Source organism: Carassius carassius, chromosome 27, assembly GCF_963082965.1.
Source record: "Carassius carassius chromosome 27, fCarCar2.1, whole genome shotgun sequence".
Lineage (NCBI taxonomy): Eukaryota > Metazoa > Chordata > Actinopteri > Cypriniformes > Cyprinidae > Carassius > Carassius carassius.
The window spans coordinates 29,153,358-29,174,244 of NC_081781.1; the positions used below are offsets into that span (position 1 = coordinate 29,153,358).

Genomic DNA, 20,887 nt, shown 5'->3' on the forward strand with positions numbered 1-20,887 from the left:
ACCACTGATGGAACCTCAGCCACTCCAACAGGCAAGTCCGTCACATACACCTCCCTCAACTCACCTATAACTGTGGTGGGGTAAAGCACCACATCTGCAATGCCCACATTGACCAGAGGCACATAAACCGTACCTCCGACAACCGGTACCAATGCAGGAGAGGCCAATAGGCCCGCAGGAAGACCAGTCTCTGGGGGCTCGAACAACACAGTCCTACCCATATACGACGCCGAACAAGTCGCTGCAACTAGCTTCATGGTGCCCCCTGGAATGCGACACACCTTACGCCCCCGAACCCTTACATCACCCCCCCGGTTGGAAACTCGAGTTGCCCTTTGGCAGTCCTGAAATGCCTGCGTAATACTAGGGTCACGTGTCACAAACGGTAATTCAAACAAGGCGGATCCGTGTTGCCCGAAAAGCTCCCTATAGCAGCGACTGAGTACATTCATCCCCAAAATACCAGGAACGTCAGCACTCCAGTCACCAGGAGGATTCCGGACCACCAGCACCCCGCAGTTAGAGAGTACCTTACCGCAAAACTCAATGTCCAATTCCATATAACCGATATATGGAATTTCAAGCCCATTAGCCGCTCGGAGCTGTAGCCAACGGCACGATTGCAAGTGATCCTGGCCCCATGGTTCGAACTGTTGCTGAAAACACTCGGAAGCCGAAGGGACAGCAGAAGACCTAGGTGGAGGGCAAGGGGGGCGGCGTTCCCCATTGCACTCCCGAGCAAAATGGCCCGGTTGCTGACAACGCCTGCAAATCAACTGATCTGAACGAGAGTATTGATGGTGAAAACGGGGTGATTGGTTATGGGCAAGGGCTTGCGTGAGCTGATTTATCTGCTGTTGTTGATGCTGCAACAATTCCCGTAGCTCCCTCAACTCAACTGATTGGTTCCCATGACTCGAACCTGAACTAGCCCCCCCTTGTAATTGCCTCCCCCCGAACCTCCAACAATGTCATGGTGGGCTGTCGTCGAATAAGCTGCTTGAGCTCTCTACGAAGAGCATTATCTGACACGTACTCGACAAATTGATCCCGTACGACAACATCAGCGTTGGTAATAGCGTGTGGCGACCGATCTTTCACTTTCTCTAGTAGGCTCATCAGGGCTAGGGAAAATTCTAGCAATGTCTCACCTGTCTGCTGCTTCCGAGAAAAAAAGGCTTCTTGTAAAGCAACGTACGACTCGGAACATCCGTACACTTCACGCATTGCTGAAATAAATTTTAATAGGATAATTTTTCTCAATTTCTGGCCAATACTTTATCTCTTCACGAGCTTCGCCTTCAAGACGGTCAAACAGAAAGAAAGCTTGATCTACAAGATAAATATTACGTACGCGCATACATACTTAGGCTTCTTCTACCCACTCATTAATACGGACACCACCGGTACAACTAAATTTAGGACAGCGTCTGTCTCGTGGTATAAACACCAGTCTCTCAGTCACCGCAGCACCAGCTCCGACTAACTGTGGTATAATTGGTGGTACTATGCTAGAAGAGGCTGTTCCAGGATCAGACAACCCAACTGGTTGCCGCTCCTGCAACAGTCTCTCATTATCGGCCTTCAATTTGGCTATTAAATCCCTCATTACTTGTAACTCATCCTTCATAATTTAGCAGAGGATTTACTTACCCTAGGGGCCCAAGAAAATACTCATGAACCGGTCACCACCGTTATACAAAAAGAAAAATACAACAACAAACAACTTTACACCCTTGTCTCAACCTTTGACCACACAACCGAAACCCTGCCGACTATGCCAGATGTGGCGACCGAGCTCTTAGAACAGGAACACAAAATAAATAGACCAACTACGCCACCCTGGGGGCTTTTTACCAGGGAATCGCCCTTAACCTATTAGGAGCACACAAGGCTCACAGGCTCGTATCAGCTGGAGTCAGGCATGAGACATGGGTGAGGTACAAACAGTAAAATCACTTTTATTGATTAAAATGATCCAAACAATCACAAAGAAAGAAAACCACCATCAACAAAAAGGATATACAAAATTAGACGCTCCTGGCGACGGAAATTGGGGACGGCAGCCAAGTCCCTCAACCCAAGGGGCCTCTCTATTCTCCTAAAAAGAAAGAAACAAAGAAAACCACAAACACACGTGCACTCACACTGCACTCAGTCACACACACCTCCGGGTGGCACAGCAATCACTCCAAAATACCACCACCAAGATGAGGAGGGCTGCCGCCCTTAGTTTCCTTGCCGCCCAGGCCTACAATAAAGAACACACATCAGACTCATACACCACGAAAACCAGAAAAAGAAATACACAAAAACCACTGTTTGACCCAAATGCACAATGTTCGTCTCAAACCAGTATGATAACAGGCATCCTCGTCATAGACAGATACATTCCAGATGATCGGCACCTCACAACATTGTTGAATTTTACACGTTCACCACTTAAATCAAGGTACTCTCATGAGAACAATTGGATAACTAGATATCCTAGACAGCCTCAGGAAAATACAGACCAGGTGTTAGTTTAACTCGTACCGGGCCACAAAGACCGCACTTGAGCTAAAAAGAATTAAAAAAAAAAACCACACACATTCATATAATAATAAATAGACAAAAAAAAAAAGAAAGGGAAGCTTAAATCAAAACAACAATGAACAGTGATGACTAAGAATAATGAGCATCAAAAGCCACTTTAAATACAGCTCTTTACATTCTGAGCACCCAAAATCAAATCCCGGGTAATGAAAACATCCACACCAATTCTCATAGAATGAAAGAGAAAGGTTAACGTTATTGGTGCCTTCGAGGTCGGAGATGTCGCAATGACGCTAGTCAATAAGGCTACACAGTAGAGCAGCACGTGGGCTAGTAAGTTTGTGGTCACTCAGCGTTCGTATATCCGTGAAGTTAAGCAAAACAGCAGCATGCAGTAAGTTTGTAGTCACTCAGCAGTCGTAGGTTAAACCGGACTTCTGATTAAAGCGTTCAGTGAACGACAATGACGACGAACAACCCACCATAACCTTAAACAGGCATTAAACACACCTGAACAACACGTCATTAAAGAACCACGAAACTCATCCGCTTCTCTAGAAGTTCGCACAACAACGAGCGCTGCCGAGTATATGCAGATTAGTTCCGCTGTCCACTACAACAAAAAAAGAAAAGTCCACATCACCCAGTGCCACAGGAATCATTTGCAACAGAGTCGCTAACCAGCAGATCTTACCTCTCCAGCTCTTGCACACCACGCCGGAACAACAACAATGACATGACATCATGTGCAATGCCCTCACAGGTGACGTACACCAACCGCATTTATAGTCCTCATAACTAGAGCTAAATCGCAATCCAGCCGAGCGTTAATAGGCACAACTAATGCCTACAGCTACAAAAAAAGATCTGTAGGCCTATCTCTGCTAGTTTATTTATTTGTATTTTTTTTTTTTTTTGGTTCTTTTTATTTAAACTATATTGTTTCTAAATGTGAAAATGTGTTACAGTTATGTGTCAAGGACTTGATATTGAATTCTGTAATTTAAAAAAAAATCTAGGCCTATGAAAAAAATAAAAATCAATAAAAAAAGTAAAAAAAAGAACCATTGCGCATTTTACAGCAAAAAAAGTTTTAATATGTGTTTTTGTCACCAGCAATACAGTATGTTGCTCAGTTCTGTTACAGTAAGTTAAGCTCAGATTTTTTTTTAAGTTTCAGTGAGTTTCTTCTGTTGTCCTGTGGAAAAAAAATAAAATAATAATTAATCAGAAAATATCGTGCTGATGCACGAAAGATGCCTCCAACTGAAATGCATTAGTTTAAAAAACGTGCTGCAATCACGAAATAAACGTGTCCCTGCCACGAATAAATAGATTAAATTACGTGACCAAATCCAAACTGCCGTGAGACTGGGTTGCCGTGTGTGGACCACGGAAGATGAGTGCCATTGACTTGCGTTAGAGTTATCCGTGATCTCAGCACAGACTCACTCCGTGCTCCTATCACAGATTTTAGTTCTGACTATAGCCAAAATGTGTGTAAAACGCCATCAAACTGGATTTTATGATGACAGGACGAGAAAAAATGTCAAGTTAATTACATGCCATTGCAACAGAGTCGACCAAAAGCTTATAAGTTCCTAAACAAGCCAGCAACGTTACAACATCCAGTGAGTGAGGTCAGGTTGTTGAGGTCCGTGGTGCTATCACGGGACTTTGGTTAGGCTAACTGAAACAAACGGATTTTTTATGATGACAGGACAATGCAATAACTACAATAACTGTCTTGTTAACGTCATTATGGCATTTGATGTTGGAAAAGAAACAAATACTTCAAATGTTGCATTTCCAAATGAGAAAGCACGTCCGTTGAGCGAGTTCTGTACTCCGTCATTAAAACGGGTATCCGTGTGTGGACCATGGGAGGTCAGTGTCATTGACTTGCGTTGGAGATATATCCGTGGCCGCGTCACGGAATTTGGGGTAATTCAGTGATGGTTTTACGGATTTTGAGTTAAGGGCTCGTGGACATTTCACGGAATTCTGTGAGACCAGGTTGCTTCCAGCATAACTTCCAAATTTTGCTCACTGCAGTTTGAGAAAAATACTTACTTTGCAAAGCATTTCTTTAAAGGTCTCATCATCTACTTCATCCAAGGTTGCAGGACGGGTGGGTTTACCACAAACTTGGAGAAAGAGCTTTTTTGAAAAGAAATGTGGCCCCATTCCTCCATGAATTATACAAACTGATATCATTTGAGATATCTGCCTGTAGAGACCTTTGTGCAAAGCTGTAAAGAAAATTACCAAAATATTTTAATTAACTACAATGACTTAATGTTATGAAATCATTTCAAATAAGACCTTTAGTTCATATGCTTACCTTCACTGTGAAGCCGCAACCTCTAACTATTTTCAAGGCCCACAAATATGCTAAACTGTTGGACATCCTCAAGGAGCAATCTGAGGTACTCTCTAGTTGGACCACCACCGTCCACAGCCCCCTCTGCCGCTTTTGTATCATCAACAAAAATCACATCCAGTCGAGCTCCGAAGGTTAAATCGTCGCCGACTAAAAGCCTGAACAGTGCTTCTCAGTATGTTGTGGGTATTGCCTTTATAATCCCTTACAACATTGATCTGATTACTAGTGGGACTATCATCATCTATCTTGGCTGAAAGGAGACTCAGTATTGTTTGAAGGTTGGTCCTGGAAAAGAATATTATTATGAATTCTAATGATAACATTGTATATCAAATGGGATACAGGTATAGAGGGGACTATGGGTTAACTGGTACTATATCATTTTAATTCACACTTCTGGACAGTCTCTTCCTGCTCTGAATGAGGGGAGAATGATGCCAGATGCTCATTAGAGGTGCTAGGTTGATCCAATGGGCTGACAGTCCCAGAATTATAATCATCTTTATTATGGTTGTCATTACCATCAGGTGCAAGAATGGTCTGCATAAACTGATGAATTACATAAAACAGTAAATGACAAGCTTTGAAAGATTTGAAAAAAGAAAAAAAAGAAACGCTTTGTAAATCTACCTCTGCGTCTTCGGAGGCAATCCACTGGACAAAAAGTGTGGTTGGCCCTCTGATATTTCTTTAAAAAATGGTTCTACATAGGTCATTTCTAAGTGGTGGTGATAAGGCTTCCTGAATATGGAACCATTCTGTAGCGTCCTCCACCTCTCCAACGAAGTCAAACAGTGCCTAGACATTTGGATTATTTCACATTTAAACACAGAAGACTTTGCACACCAAAAAAAAAACAACAACTATAAAATAAAATAAACCTTACCAACCTTAATTGATTCACTTAAAATAAATTTCCTGGTCCTCATTAAGCCACTTGGATATTTTACTTTTAGTGGCACACCATGAGCAAGTTCAGGTAAACTTGCGATTCGCGCTCGTCTCTCATCTATAGCCTAAAATAATGCAGGCAAGTTTCAAAATCAAACTGTAATAGTAAACAAAACACAAGTCTTTTTTTATCTTTTTTTGTCTCGGTGTGCGGTGCCTTGTAGCACTGTCACAACGTGTAATAAAATCAATTACCAGGACTTTTAATCACTCCCTTTCCCTCAATGCCTAAATGATCTTTTAATAACTATCCAAAGAGCTCAAAAACATGGAATAAGGAAAAACAGCAACAATGTTTTGCACATGTGCATGTCTGTCCAAGTTTAATCTATATTTTTTCTGACTAACCTATTAACTCTGAATTAAAGCCCTAGTATTATTTTCTCTATGATGATACTTTTGTAGAATTCTTCAGCTTGTAATTTGCTTTGATATCTTCTAAGCATCTGCTACGCAAATACACAAAAGTCATTACAAGTAAATATATAATGTCTTAAAAAGGCAGCAACATCCTGATTTCCTCAACTTCGACTTACCTTTCTGCGTCTATTCTCAGATTCTTCGCTCTTCATCTTCTGCAGTTCCTGAAACAAATTAAAATTCATATTGTAATGCAGACAGAAAGATTACAAAATGTCATCAGAGGATGTCTGTTATAAAGTTTACCCTACATACTTTGGCTTTATCTGCTATCAAAGACTGATTAGATTCATCATTCTGCTCCTCACGCATCCTCCGCCATTCACTTAAAGATTCCTGGCAATATTTTGGAATTAAGAAATATTAAAGACACTACTAAGAGCATCTACCATAAAACCTGTACCAAATAAATGTGGATGATCCACAAAACCACTCTCTTCTTCAGTTCGATGAACATTATATACAACAAGAAGCAAATTTTTTTTTTTTTTTTTTTAGAAAAATAAGAAGCGTTTTGAAATGCTAATATTGTGAACCTACAAACTGAAATTATGGCAGAAGAAAATGTTTGATTGTAGCACAAGCTCTTAACAATGCAAACTTGAAATTTACCATGTCCGTTTTTTCATCTGTTAAATCGATGAACAGTTGGTCAGTATTTTCCTCAGTGGGTGACTGGTTGATGAGTGAATCACTGTCTGAAGTCTGTGCATTTAGGTGTTCGTTCTCTAATGTTGGTGGCAGGTGATTGGAACATTAAGTCATAGGCCTTCAAAAACATGAAATTAAATTTTGTTTCCCTAATAAGAAACGGAATATTAAATCAAGATTATGACCAGTCAATGTTCTCCATACCTGCAGCTCTCAATGTGAACCTTAAGTTCTACCAGAAAGACTTGGGAGATAAAACGTACGAAGCATACATTTATTGACAACTCAGCAAGCATAATTATAAACTTCTTTGGCGGAAGGCCCCATCCATGGTTTGCAATCCGAGGGTAGCGGACCTGCATTTCCTGCCTGAAGACGAAGGCAGGGGCGCAGCAGACCCCCCAAAATAGGTGGATTATGAAACCACCAGACGGGGCCTGCCTTTCCCCCAAAATAAATAGATGAAAGTATACAAACCAGTTGTGAATACTAAGGTTCCTGGAAGATATAAAGAGAGCGTTAGCATGATCAGTATGATAACGTTAGATTAAACCTCATATGCCTATGTTTAAATGATTTTTTTTTTATTGTATAAATAAGTTTTATTTCAGACATGTACAGGCCTTGATATACCATACAGAAATAGCCACGATAGGCAGACACAGACAGGTCTCGATAGACCGTACAGAAATAGCCACGATAGGCCAGATGCAGACAGCCACAATAGGCAGACACAGACAGGCCTTGATAGATCGTACAAAAAAAATAGCCATGATAGCCAGACATGGACAGGCCTCGATAGACCATACAGAAATAGCAACGATAGGCCAGACGCAGACAGGCCTCAATAGACCATACAGATAGTTTTTTTTTTTTTTTTATATACCGCTAGTAACACCACCACCAGTAATTGCATGAATTTACCTGATTTGTTACAGGAGAGCTTGCTGAGCTTCGAGAGTGGTCAGGTCTGATGTATGATTCGAACACTGAGGAAGACCATCTGCCCATGATCTTAATAGCTGACGTAGAGATTCCTCGTTCAGCTGCTGAAGTAGCTGGCCCAATTCTGAATAATGGCTGGTATAGAGAGAGGGGGGATAGACTGCAGCTTTGAGAACAGCGGTTAAGTGAGTTCTAAAACAGGCCTTGGAAAGGGGTGCTCCGTTAGGTAAAGTAAAGAGCGGTGTGTTTTTTGGAAGTTCTAGGTCGGATTTTGAGGAATTTCACCGTGGCTGAGAAGGGACAGAAATTATTGATTTTTAAATTGTTAAGGTAGCACCAGAACCTTGCGCATCGGTTTGGAGTGCTTAAGGAAGAGTGTGAAGAATTTAGGTCCGAATCGTAGATCTGAAAAGGAAATGCCACGAGCAGGATCAAATTTATTAGTTTCTGAAGTGAATTCCCCTGGACGCATAAACCCGTACAAGGCAGATAAAACACTGCCTCGAGAAGAATATTGAGGTACTTAGAAAGAAGGCCGTAGCGGACGGAAGTAATTAATTTTTGCAATATGGGCAGGGTAATAGGCAGACGTTGGCTTTAATTTTGTTGGGAGATTTAGCTAACCCCTTAAGTAGTAATCGAACGGAATATTCAGAAAAAGGCTTTGAAAATTAGGATTATAAAATTTAGCGTAGAATTGGATGCCGGCAAGGAGTCTGCGAATAGAGAAATTTTAAGACTGCGATTTTTCAAATTAAAGACGAGAAAGGAGCAAACGGTCGAAATTAGAATAGGTAAAACAGAAATTTGGAAGGAAAAACATTAGAAAGCGGACCATGCAGACGTGTAGGCTTTGAGTGTAGTCGTTTAGTTAGTATTATGTCTGCTAACAGAGGGCAGATTGAAGGATCCGGGTAAGTCGATGGTATGAGAGACAGAATGAACCAACGCCAGTAGATGCGCGAAATAAACAAGCCTAGATTGCAGCTTAAAGTCCGCATAAAATCGAAATTGACTTAAACTTACTAGCACAGGTTGCTAATCTTGATGTAAACAATAAATCATTGTTTGTCTTCGTAATCTTTATCGAAATCTGGACATTCCACTCTGTAATGCATAGTTTTTCTGATGACGTCAGTTTGACAGCATGTGCAGAACATTCCTTAACACACCCCTCCAGCCATTAGTTTGCAATGAGTGAGACGGAGACCAGGAGCGCAAACAAACCATGCCTGCTATTAATATTCGGTTTAAACTGGAGATATGTCACTACTCTGAAATAAAGTCAGCAGCAACTTCCGTGTCACATGGACTTAAGATGCCTACTGAGCACTGAATCTTACCTACGACTCAAATGAAAGGGTCCATATACACATCAGCTTGATAGATCCAGTGTTCATAATGGCGCTAGTCCAAGAGTAAGCCGTGTAAAGATGAGGTGAGAGCAGCGGTTCTCTGCATCTGCAGCCATAGAATCCCATTCCAGAACGAAGCATTCAGGAATAGACGAAAATGAAACAATGACTGAATAAACAAAGATAGCATAGGATTAAAACAACAAATCTTAAGTGTGCTAGACGAAGCATATTTTTACAGAAATGCGAACGATCCTTATCAGTATAAAAGATTGTAGCTTTTATTACAAGCCTTAAAATGTCTCATTACGAAGGAGTTATTCAAAACATTGCATGCACTATGATCAACATTATGCAGTGCGAGTCTGCTAGATAAACAAGCACAAAACGCCCAGTGCTTTATCTTGAACGTGTGAGTATAAAGCCTTGCAGAGAATAAAATTAATGCCCAAATGCCACAAGTGCATAGAACAAAAACGATACTTATAATGCTGTAGACTGATGAAGTGATGGAGGCGAGATGCCGAAAGAGACCGGCAGCCTTGATTCTGTCTGCTGGTCCGGAGTGACTTCATTCGTGCAGATGAAATATTTGTTGCTTGAGACCAAAGTCCTTTCAGGTGTTGAGACCCAAGCAGCACTGACGCGACATCTCGGAAAGCACCGGCGTTGCCAAGACCTTTTTTTTTTTTTTTTTTTTTTGCTGCGGGTTGCTATTCCTGTCCGGGGTTTGAGGTGACCCCAATAATGTCAAACATAGCCCCTAGAATGTGAATTCTTCCGAGAAACCCCCTTTTTGAAACGCGACACAAACTTAACTATAGCGAGTAAATCAATAAACGCGACAGCTTGAGCAAGGAACAATCGCGTCGGAATCTGTGGTTGTTATCGCGTCTGCATCTGCGAACTCAAACATGTGTAAGTACGATCTTTTATACCAAAGTATAAAGACGTGATTGGATAATGATGAAGGTAATTAGTGACAAAGTAATTGAGTCTTCCTGGCAGAACTTAGGCCCTGTCCACACGGACACGGTTATTTTTATAACCGTGACTTTTTTTATGCGGTTCGGCCTTTCGTCCACACGAAAACGCAGTTTCAGGGCACCGAAACCGAACATTTTTGAAAACTACGGCCAGGGTGAGCATTTTCAGAAACGCCGGTTGCAGTGTTGTCGTGTGGACAGTAAAACCGGGGATTTTGCCTTGCGACGTAAGAGTGTGCGCCGTTATCCGTTGTGTTTGACGTCAGATTGTGCGCTGCTGACTGCTTCTGATTGGCCAAGGTGACTTTACAATTTGGGTTATATCGCCGCCTGCTGGTGTGGCATGCTCTTGACAGCGCTTGATAGCATGTTTTGGCGTTTTCGTGTGGACGGAATTTTTTTTTTAAACGCAGGAGGAAAAACTCCGGTTATAAAAATACCCGTGTCCGTGTGGACTAGGCCTTAGGCTAAAACTTTCATTTCATTGAAATTGAACTGTTTTTCACAGGTAATAAATCTCTCCATTGGCCCAAGCATGGGAGATTCACAGACAACCTTAAATTAAAAAGCAATCTCAGAATTTTAGAAAACTGTAAATGAAAGTAATAAAACAAATAAACTTAGTACATTATGATAAAAACATGTTGCCTAAAATGTAATAAGCATAGAATTTAGCAAATAAGTAATTTACTGTAGTAAAAAAAAAAAAAAAAAAAACTTACAGAACTGGACAGTTCTATGTCTTTTTGCATAGGACATTTGTAGATGACAGCATGTCCCATATTTTCTTTTAGAGTCTTAATTGTGTACCCTGTGTTTAGGCAAGGCAACACCACCAGATTCCTAGATCGAGTCATGCCTGATGTTTTTAAAATCTCAAATCCCCCACAGTCACCAAGTTTTGGATATGTTGCTAGAATGTAGTTTTTTAAATCTTCTGCATTGTTTTCATCACCTGTAAAAAGGAAAAGATAAAGCAACATTTTTAGAGGCAAAACTTTTGTTTAAAAACTTTTGTCTATAAACAAAAACTTACACAATACCCACCAAAAAATGTAACCTTTTTCTCTCCAAGTCCCTTTCCTCCCTTTCAAACTTTGTTGGTGCAACACTTTGTGTCATTCTACTTAAGCAGCAGAAAACTCTTGTGAAGCTACTGCGAGGTCTTGTAGAATGACTACGACGACTTAAAGGTCTCATGCTGGCTTCTGCTCCATAGCTTGCGAAAAGTCTATTTACTTCAACTGTAAATTTGAAAACAATGTCCATGTAAACAACCCATAACAATGAGATTTTAAAAATGCTTTGTTTAAACTGCAGCTATTTTAAAAAATAAAGTTGAAAAAACATGACAGAAGTTTTTGTACTGTATAGACCTTAATAGACCAACATAGATATCCCACAGGAATTTGTGAGACTACAACTGCGTCTGAAACTACTCCCCATCTCCTATATCAGTGTTTCAGTATAAGCGACTCTATCAGGTAGCCTGACTACGTCAGACTTCATACTTCCGCTCAATTTCATTTCGCTTCTGTACTCAGTCTGAGAAAGCATCATAGCTTTCCGTTTTCCTTCGGCCTGAAAACAGCCGGCCAATCAACGAACAGAGGGCGGGCTGAGAGCCGTGATGGGATTATGTGATTGGCTTACGGGTAACCAATGATTTTAAACTTCAGACAAGCGCCCTGAAAGAAAGCGCACCGCGAGAAAGAAAACGTTTTTCAATTATGATATGCCAGACACTGTCTACGAAGCAAAGAGAAGTAGCAGAGTTTGGTATTACCAGGCTATCTATCAGGTACTGTGCAAGTAAATATCACCTGCAAAGACGATTGTGCTTCAGTTTGATGATGACTGAGGTCATGTTGGGCAAAAAACAAAAAAGCTTCTTCAAATGTACAGTGTGCAAAACTGATTTTTGACCTTATTTTGACCTTATCTGTGAAACCACGTCTGTATTAACCAATCTGAACATACGGAACATATTTTTCATGTAGTTTTTTTGCCTATGAAAAACAATACAGGATCAGCTGTTAAAGAAAGTGGTGGTTGCTGATGCTCATTTAAAGGTGATCTAAGCGATGTTGGGTGACGTCACTTCTTGTTGACGTTCAAAGTATTGTCAAACAAAACTCTAGCTAGACCCTCCCCTCCTCCTCATCCATGCACTAACCCCCCAAACCCCACCCTTAAATCCTTCTTGTCGGTTATTGGCTGGAACAGTTTGCTATGTTTCGTGCTGCGGATTAGCCCAGTTTGTTTTGTTTTTCTTGCCCCTTGTGGAGCATGGGCTGTCAACTGTTTTTTTACAGTGTGTTCAGGGGACAGGCAGCTAGCAAATAGTGAGAAGTTTGCTGTGACAAAATGTTTTGGCCTAAAAACGCGTGATATCGCTTAGAGCTCCTTTAATTTACAGTACATATTGTAAAGGATAGTCCAGGACTTCTGTGTTTTTTAAAAAAAATATTTTATACATAAGTGTAGTTTTCTTAAATCCCCTTCTTTATTACATTTAGAAGGGTGTCAGGTGATAATATTCGTGACGTCATTCTTCTCTCTAAATTGTCACATACTATATTTAATAATAAACTGAATCCCCAATAAAGGCATTTTTGATTTTCTGTTTTAACAGAACAATATAAATAGTGAATAAACGCGACCCATTATACCAGCAATCACTTTCACTGACCTGCTAAAATCATGATTTATAACTGTGACATGATCTGACAAAAATCACCATACACCAAGGTTAAAGAGCGGCTATATAATTTTGTAAATTTTAAAGCAGAGCGCAGCATCGAAACAAACGACAAACGAATCAGCTGCGGGCAATGTACAGCTTCTCCCGGCCAAAACACCGACGAGATGATCAACACAGAGACGATCCTGTACTGGGAGAGCAAGACCGATATTGGCGATATTTTTCATCTGGATGTAAAGCTAAGGCTTACGCAAAAAGCGCAAAAAATAAAGTGACAAAGGTGCTTCGTTAGCAACATTGGTTTTATGCGCGCCTGTGTGTGTGAGACTAGGCCAGGATGAGGCGGGTGTCTGACTAAAACAATACCTAAGTTACACCGTACGCGTCGCGACAAATGCCTCGTTTTAAATGGGTAATGTGATTTATCACGTCAAATTATATGTAATAATATTTGCATAAGTCATATGTGTACAAACACATGAGCATACAGACGAACTACAAAATTTAAGAAAAGAGATAAGCAACTTTTCTTACCGTCCACGGCGTTATATGTCCTCCTGGAGTTGGTCGGTCTGGGGCATGAGAATTTGAACCACTATCCACATCATTGACTAGTTTTCTTAAAAAATTTGCAATGTCTGCCATTTGTACAGTAGGTGGCCATCCTATCTGGGGCTTACCGCGGCGGTAATTCACTCGCGTGTTAAAATCATTCGCGAAACTACCGCCAGGTGGCGCAAAGGGACGGATTGCGAAATGAATGTAATTGTAAAATGAGATAAAAGAAGGAAGTAAAACAACAATAACATTATGATATAACATTGTAACATTTAAAAAAAAAACATAATTTTTTTTTACAATTTGTTAATTTTTTAAATATAGGATAGTCTTAGGCTACAGTCTACTAAACAAAAATTAAAAGAAGACCTTAACACAAAGGATCATATGCATGCTATTTTTATTAAACAGTAAATAAATATAAGGCCTATATATATATATATATATATATATATATATATAAGCTAAATGTTTTAATTTCATTTTCATTTCGGTTCATTCTTGGTTTAAAAAAATCTTCAGGTTCCATATGCAGAGCGAAATGGGAACGGTCCCGCATTTAGCAATAATTAGTATTAACTGATTATTCTTGATTTTTCAAACTACCAGCATTTTTGAATTATGCCTTAGGTGTGATCAAAAATTAAGTATTATTTGTTTCAGCTGTTTGAGCGTGCTGGTGCCTCGCGCACATATTCACTGGAAACAGCAGTGGTTCACCAGACATTCGGCGTGAGCACTTTGACATATTGTTAATTATGATTTTTTTTTTGCTCGATACTGAAACGCACACAGCCTATTTACCTCATGAATAAAAGTTAAGCTTCAAATGGGCAACATCACAAATATGGAAACGTTTGATTTCTCCCGATTGAGAACGCCAAACCTTACCTTATGCTTAGCTTTAAATTATTATTATTTTTTGCTTTTTTTGTTTTATTACTAAACCTATATTATTATATACTGCAATTATATTTATCCATTAGAATTATATATTTTTAATTATTGTTTTGTTCTGATAAATTTGTTAAATTTAAAGGATTTGTTGTAAAATATTTTCTAATAGCCTATTTCTTTCCTCTCACAAACTCTTTAAAAACGTAAAAAAAAAAAAACATGCAGCAAACGAAAATAGGTGATTGATCCGTTAAAATGAAACCTATACACGACTCATAGCCTATATTTTTTTCCTCTGACAAACTTAATTGATTTTTTAGCGTGTTTAAAAAATAAAAAATAAAGAAAACATTCAGCAAATGAAAATAGGCGATTAATCCGTTAAAATGTGTTACTCTTGGTAAACAGTAATTATAATTATTTTACTTCAGAACAGAGCCAGGGACTAATCTAGGTTATCCATGGGTTTTTTTTTTTTTTCATTGCATCTGAAAATGACTTTGTTCATTACATTCACTTCACGCGATCTGGCGCAGATCAGCCTCCCACAAAGCTCAGTTGTGGACGATTTAAAAATGTTTGATATAAAGCAGTGGTTCTCAACCCGCAGCCCGTCACGAATTCAAATGCGGCTCGCACCACATGCTGAATAATAGTATTTAAAGGGGAGAGAGAGAGAGAGAGAGAGAGAATTATTAATTTATTTGTTTGTTTCACATTAGGTATAAATAAAATAAAAGCTATAAATAAATAAAAAAACTTTACATTTCGAATAAAAATTCCCGCACGGCAGCGCCCTATTAGTAGGTCTATATGCATGCAAAATACTTTAATGTATATTCAAAAATGTCAAACCGAATAAATTTATCTGTTCATGAGTAGCCTAATCGCCTCCGTGGAAGAGCGCTTTTCGCTGCTTAGAGACCATGGGCGCATATTTGGATTTTTATATGATCTCTCAAAGAAAAGGAGAATAGAATAGCCTAATTCTTCAGGATTGCTTAGGACTGGAAAAGGCCCTGACTCATGGAGACTCGCGGGATGTTGATGGGCATGAATTGTTTGAAGAGCTGACTGCTTTGGGCAGACGCCTGGTTGCTGGATCTAAACCACTGGATGCGCTTAAATTCATCTGTGAAAAAGGGATGGAAAACAATTTTCCAAATGTTATTGTAGCATTGAGAGTGCTTCTCACTCTCCCTGTCACTATGAGCTATGGAGAATGCAGTTTCCCAAAGCTTAAACTGATAAAAATGATCTCCGAAGTACAAGTTAAACTCGAGGACGCAATCAAAGTGTTTGCCGCTGCGAAAGCCGACACGCACGCTTCTGAAATGTAGGTGTGTGAATGTGTGTATCAGTCAAGAAAACAATCGAAAACTCCAGTTTTGTGAGCTAAAAAAAATGTGTGCATATGTTTAGTTTTATTCTGTACACTATCTATTAGCCTATAAAACAGAATTTATACTTAGCTGTTGCATTGTGTACCCTTTTCACCTTTTTGCAGAATGAAAAAATTAAAAACTCTGAAAACATGCTTGCACGTTTTTATTTTAGTGTAATTTCATAGATTAAAAAAAAAAATTGTTTACATGCATCTTAAGGATCCCTAATTGTGAATGTGAGGGGGGCGGCACGATCATGCTCTGCCTAGAGCGGCATTTGAGCTTGTGCTGGCCCTGGGCTCATGGTCAATAAGTTTTATTCGCCTCTATCTGATTCAGTAAAGTCAAACCGCAGACAGTGAAGCCTCGAGACCCGTGCGCTGTGAGGCAGGAACAGAGGATTCAGCTTGGTCTTAAAGCCTCCCGCAAACATCCACGATCACAAATAACAATGATTTTCGTAAAATAATGATTAATTATTAATTGATGATCTGTTATTATCATTATGGTCTTGTGAAAATAATAATATGGGCTGCAAGAAAATTATGAATACAAAGAGTACTGCTGAGTGCAAGCATGTTTCAGCCCAGCATGGGGCTGGTATTGTCGGATATATATCTCAGCGAAGCAGGGGACCCCAGGTTAAATATTTGAAAATTGGTCTAGATGTTTCATTACTTAACATATTATTAAATTGTACTTACTCTGTACTTATATACACACACACACACACACACATAATAAGTATATAATGCATATATATATTTAAAGTGAAACGTATCGTAAATATATATATCATATAATAAAAAATCCTTTAAATATTGGTGAACCAAGGAAATAGAACCAATTGTAGTTCATGAGGCTAGATATGGAATGAAAAATTAGCTAGTAAGTTAAATAAGGAAATAGTCCTATGTGTAGTTTATTAGACTAGAAAATGAATGGGAAATAGACTGGTAAGGGACCAAGGTAATATACAGTTTATTAGACTAAATGTGGAATGAGAAATAGACTGGTAAGTGACCAAGGAAATAGTTCCAATTGTAGTTTCTTAGACTAGAGGTGGTATGAAAAATAGACTGGTAACTGAATCAAGGAAATAGTCATATTTGTAGTTTATTAGACTAGAAAATGAATGAAAAATAGACTGGTGAGTGAATCAAAGAAATAGTCAAATTTGTAGTTTATTAAACTAGAAGTGTAATGAGAAATAGACTGCAAACTGTGCTCTCTAACGTATTAGACTCAAAGTTTGATTAACAGACTACAAATGGGACAAACTAAAAAGTTATAAGTAACCAATGCATGGGCAGTGTCCCTGGGATTCATCCTCTTGCTAACAAGTTCTTTAGTGTTTTAACAAAAGCAGATATGGCTTTGGACGACTGTCCCTTGTGCTTTCACGGCTATAATCAGCTAAGCCAACACCTTCGTGTCTTTCACAAGGTGCGGAATGTGAAGGAGCGCAAGCTTCTCCTATCCATTGCTTCTGGGAGAGTTAATGTGCGGAAAGGCGTCTGCCCTGTCCCAGGGTGCAGGAAGTCGACTACCCGCATGGACCGCCACCTTAACAACCACACTGAGCTGACCAAGGTGGCTCGGCGTGAATATATGCAGGCTTGCAAAAGGAAAAAAATACTGGAAGATCTAGCGAGCTTGAGGGCCTCCAACCCGGAGGAACCAATGGTTTCAACCTTGGACCTTGACGAGGCCCAGGATGTCTTGGACAGTCCTCCAGTCCCGGAGGAGGAATGTGACAAGCCTAACTGTAAGGCAAAGATTAAGAACCTGCAGGACCAGGTGGCTGACCTAAATAAGCAAGTTGACACCCTGACCAGCACTCTCAGTGATGTCTCAGGGCGGTACCGGCAGCTGAGGAAGCGGTCAAATCCCACCCCCTCTAGGCAGGTTGCACGGGCAACACGTAGTCTGCTATCGGCCCTCAACAGCCCTGGGGAGGAGGAGTGCTCAGAGTCGCAGGTTGACAGACTAAATGAAGAGCCAGCCACCAGGCCTGAGGCAGGGCCAGCCACAGGACCCGAGGAGGAGGTCGCCGGGCCTTCAAAGAATGCCCACTCCTCCGATGCACCATACCCCTTTCCGGACCACGTGCCAGCCCTAAGTGAGTATGACACTTGCCACTTTGATAACACCATACAATAACTTTCATTAATAAATCTCCTATTTGTAGATTATTAGACTAGAAGTTGCCTGAGAAATAGACTGGTAAGTGAACCAAGGAAATAATCTCATTTGTTGTTTTATTAGACTACAAGACTAGAATATATATATATATATATATATATATATATATATATATATATATATATATATATATATTGTATATTTTATTATATATTTAATTTAATTTAATTACTCTTTAGCCCGGAGGACACGGCGTCCGTGATTTCCAACAAGAATTTCAAATTTGGACTCGTCTGACCATAAAACACTATTCCACTTTGAAATAGTCCATTTTAAATGAGCCCTGGCCCACAGGACACGACGGCGCTTCTGGACCATGTTCACAAATGGCTTCCTTTTTGCATGATAGAGCTTTAGTGAAGTGACATTCAGCCAAGTATGGTGACCCATACTCAGAATTTGTGCTCTGCATTTAACCCATCCGAAATGCACACACACAGAGCAGTGAACACACACACACACTGTGAACACACACCCGGAGCAGTGGGCAGCCATTTATGCTGCGGCGCCCGGGGAGCAGTTGGGGCTCGATGCCTTGCTCAAGGGCACCTAAGTCGTGGTATTGAAGGTGGAGAGAGAACTGTACATGCACTCTCCCCACCCACAATTCCTGCCGGCCCGAGACTCGAACTCACAACCTTTCGATTGGGAGTCCGACTCTCTAACCATTAGGCCATGACTTCCCAAAGTTGGCATCTGCTGATGGCACGGCGGATTGTGTTTACCGACAGTGGTTTCTGAAAGTTTTCCTGGGCCCATTTAGTAATGTCATTGACACAATCATGCCGATGAGTGATGCAGTGTCGTCTGAGAGCCCGAAGACCACGGGCATCCAATAAAGGTCTCCGGCCTTGTCCCTTACGCACAGAGATTTCTCCAGTTTCTCTGAATCTTTTGATGATGTTATGCACTGTAGATGATGAGATTTGCAAAGCCTTTGCAATTTGACGTTGAGGAACATTGTTTTCCACAATTTTTTTACGCAGTCTTTCACAGATTGGAGAGCCTCTGCCCATCTTTACTTCTGAGAGACTCTGCTTCTCTAAGACAAAGCTTTTATAGCTAATCATGTTACAGACCTGATATCAATTAACTTAATTAATCACTAGATGTTCTCCCAGCTGAATCTTTTCAAAACCGCTTGCTTTTTTAGCCATTTGTTGCCCCCGTGCCAACTTTTTTGAGACCTGTAGCAGGCATTAAATTTTAAATGAGCTAATTAAGTGGATAAAAGTGTAAAATTTCTCAGTTTAAACATTTGCTACGTTATCTATGTTCTATTGTGAATAAAATATTGGCTCATGTGATTTGAAATTCCTTTAGTTTTCATTTTATTAAAATTTAAAAAACGTCCCAACTTTTCCGGAATTCGGGTTGTATATATATATATATATATATATATATATATATATTGTATAATTTATTATATATTTAATTTAATTTAATATAATAATAATAATGTTTGTTAGTGTTTACCTCTGTGCTATCGACCTGACTCACCTGGTCCTTCTCTTGTGCTTTCTTTTTGTTGATCAGCTCATTGAGGAGTCCCGGGCCCACTGGGAGGGCATCAACCCACCTTAAATCACCACAGGAAATAGCATCTAAAAAGCTGGTGGAGTGAGCAAAAAAGAGACTGGAGAGATTTAAAAATAAAATCCCCATAAATAATTTATTTAGCTATTTAAATTGTTTGTTTTGATATTTTATGATAATTGTTCTACTCCTTTTATTTCTAAGATAAACAAGTAAGGTTATCTTTTTATTTGTTTTGATAGCCTGTTCCATTTTTCTTTTTTCTTTTTTTTGTAAATAGTTATAGTTAAGATCAATGTCAGTTTGCTCTGAATCTTTCTGAACATGTTCATTTATTTATTTTATTTTTCTTATATAATGCATGTTTCCTATTATACTTTTTATATATTGTGTTTTTTTGTACAGAACTTTGAGGCATTTTTGACTTTACAATGTCTGCAAAACAAGAAGTTCAATAAATATTTGAAATTGAATTAAGGTGTCATTACTTTACACACACACACACACACACACAAATATATATTACATGTAATAAAAATAATTTAAACATATTTATATATTGTGTGTGTAAATAAAAAAGTATATGTAATAAATACATAATAAATATATAGTATTTCTATACATAAAATGTTTAATAAAAACATATTTTACTATATTTTGAATAACTTGAAATTAGGATGTTTTCACATAAATACGCTTCTATTTCAAATTTATTCAGGCCGATCATCATAACCAGTTAAACTGATTATTAGACTAGAAGTTGAATGAGAAATAGACTGAAATAGTGAAATGTATTTTTATTAGACTAGAAAAGGAATGAGAAATAGACTGGTAAGTGACCAAGGAAATAGTACTTTTTGTAGTTTATTAGACTAAAAGTTTTGAATAAGAAATAGACTGGCAAGTGATCAAGGAAATAGTGCCATATGTAGTTTATTAAGCTATAAGTGGAATAAGAAATAGACTGGTAAGTGACCAAGGAAATATTACCATTTGTAGTTTATAAGACTACAAATTGAATGAGAAATAGACTGTCAAGTGATCAATGAAATAGTGCCATATGTAGTTTATTAGACTGTAAAATGAATGAGAAATAGACTGGCAAGTGATCCATGAAACAGTGCCATATGTTTTCACATTAATAAACTTCCATTTCAAATGTATTCAGGCCGATCATCACCAGTTAAACTAATTATTAGACTTGAAATTGAATGATAAATAGACTGAAATAGTCAAATTTGTTGTTTATTAGTCTAGAAAAGTAATGAGAAATAGACTGGTAAGTGACCAAGGAAATAGTACTTTTTGTAGTTTATTAGGCTAAAAGTTTTGAATGAGAAATAGACTGGCAAGTGATCAAGGAAATAGTGCCA

At 39.1% G+C, this 20,887-nt stretch overlaps 2 long non-coding RNA genes across 2 annotated transcripts; both read right to left on the bottom strand.

Annotated features, from left to right (window-relative positions):
* Positions 1 to 5,357: 5,357 nt before the first annotated feature.
* LOC132107353 (uncharacterized) lies at positions 5,358 to 7,173 on the bottom strand. Its single transcript, XR_009424288.1, has 6 exons — positions 7,148 to 7,173; positions 6,905 to 7,061; positions 6,409 to 6,456; positions 5,812 to 5,937; positions 5,552 to 5,719; positions 5,358 to 5,470 (listed from the first exon to the last, which is right to left on the bottom strand). It is a non-coding gene; the product is annotated as an uncharacterized LOC132107353 (long non-coding RNA).
* A 3,527-nt stretch (positions 7,174 to 10,700) lies between these two features.
* LOC132107354 (uncharacterized) lies at positions 10,701 to 13,536 on the bottom strand. The gene is made up of 4 exons (XR_009424289.1): positions 13,468 to 13,536; positions 11,277 to 11,473; positions 10,952 to 11,184; positions 10,701 to 10,784 (listed from the first exon to the last, which is right to left on the bottom strand). It is a non-coding gene; the product is annotated as an uncharacterized LOC132107354 (long non-coding RNA).
* Positions 13,537 to 20,887: the final 7,351 nt, after the last annotated feature.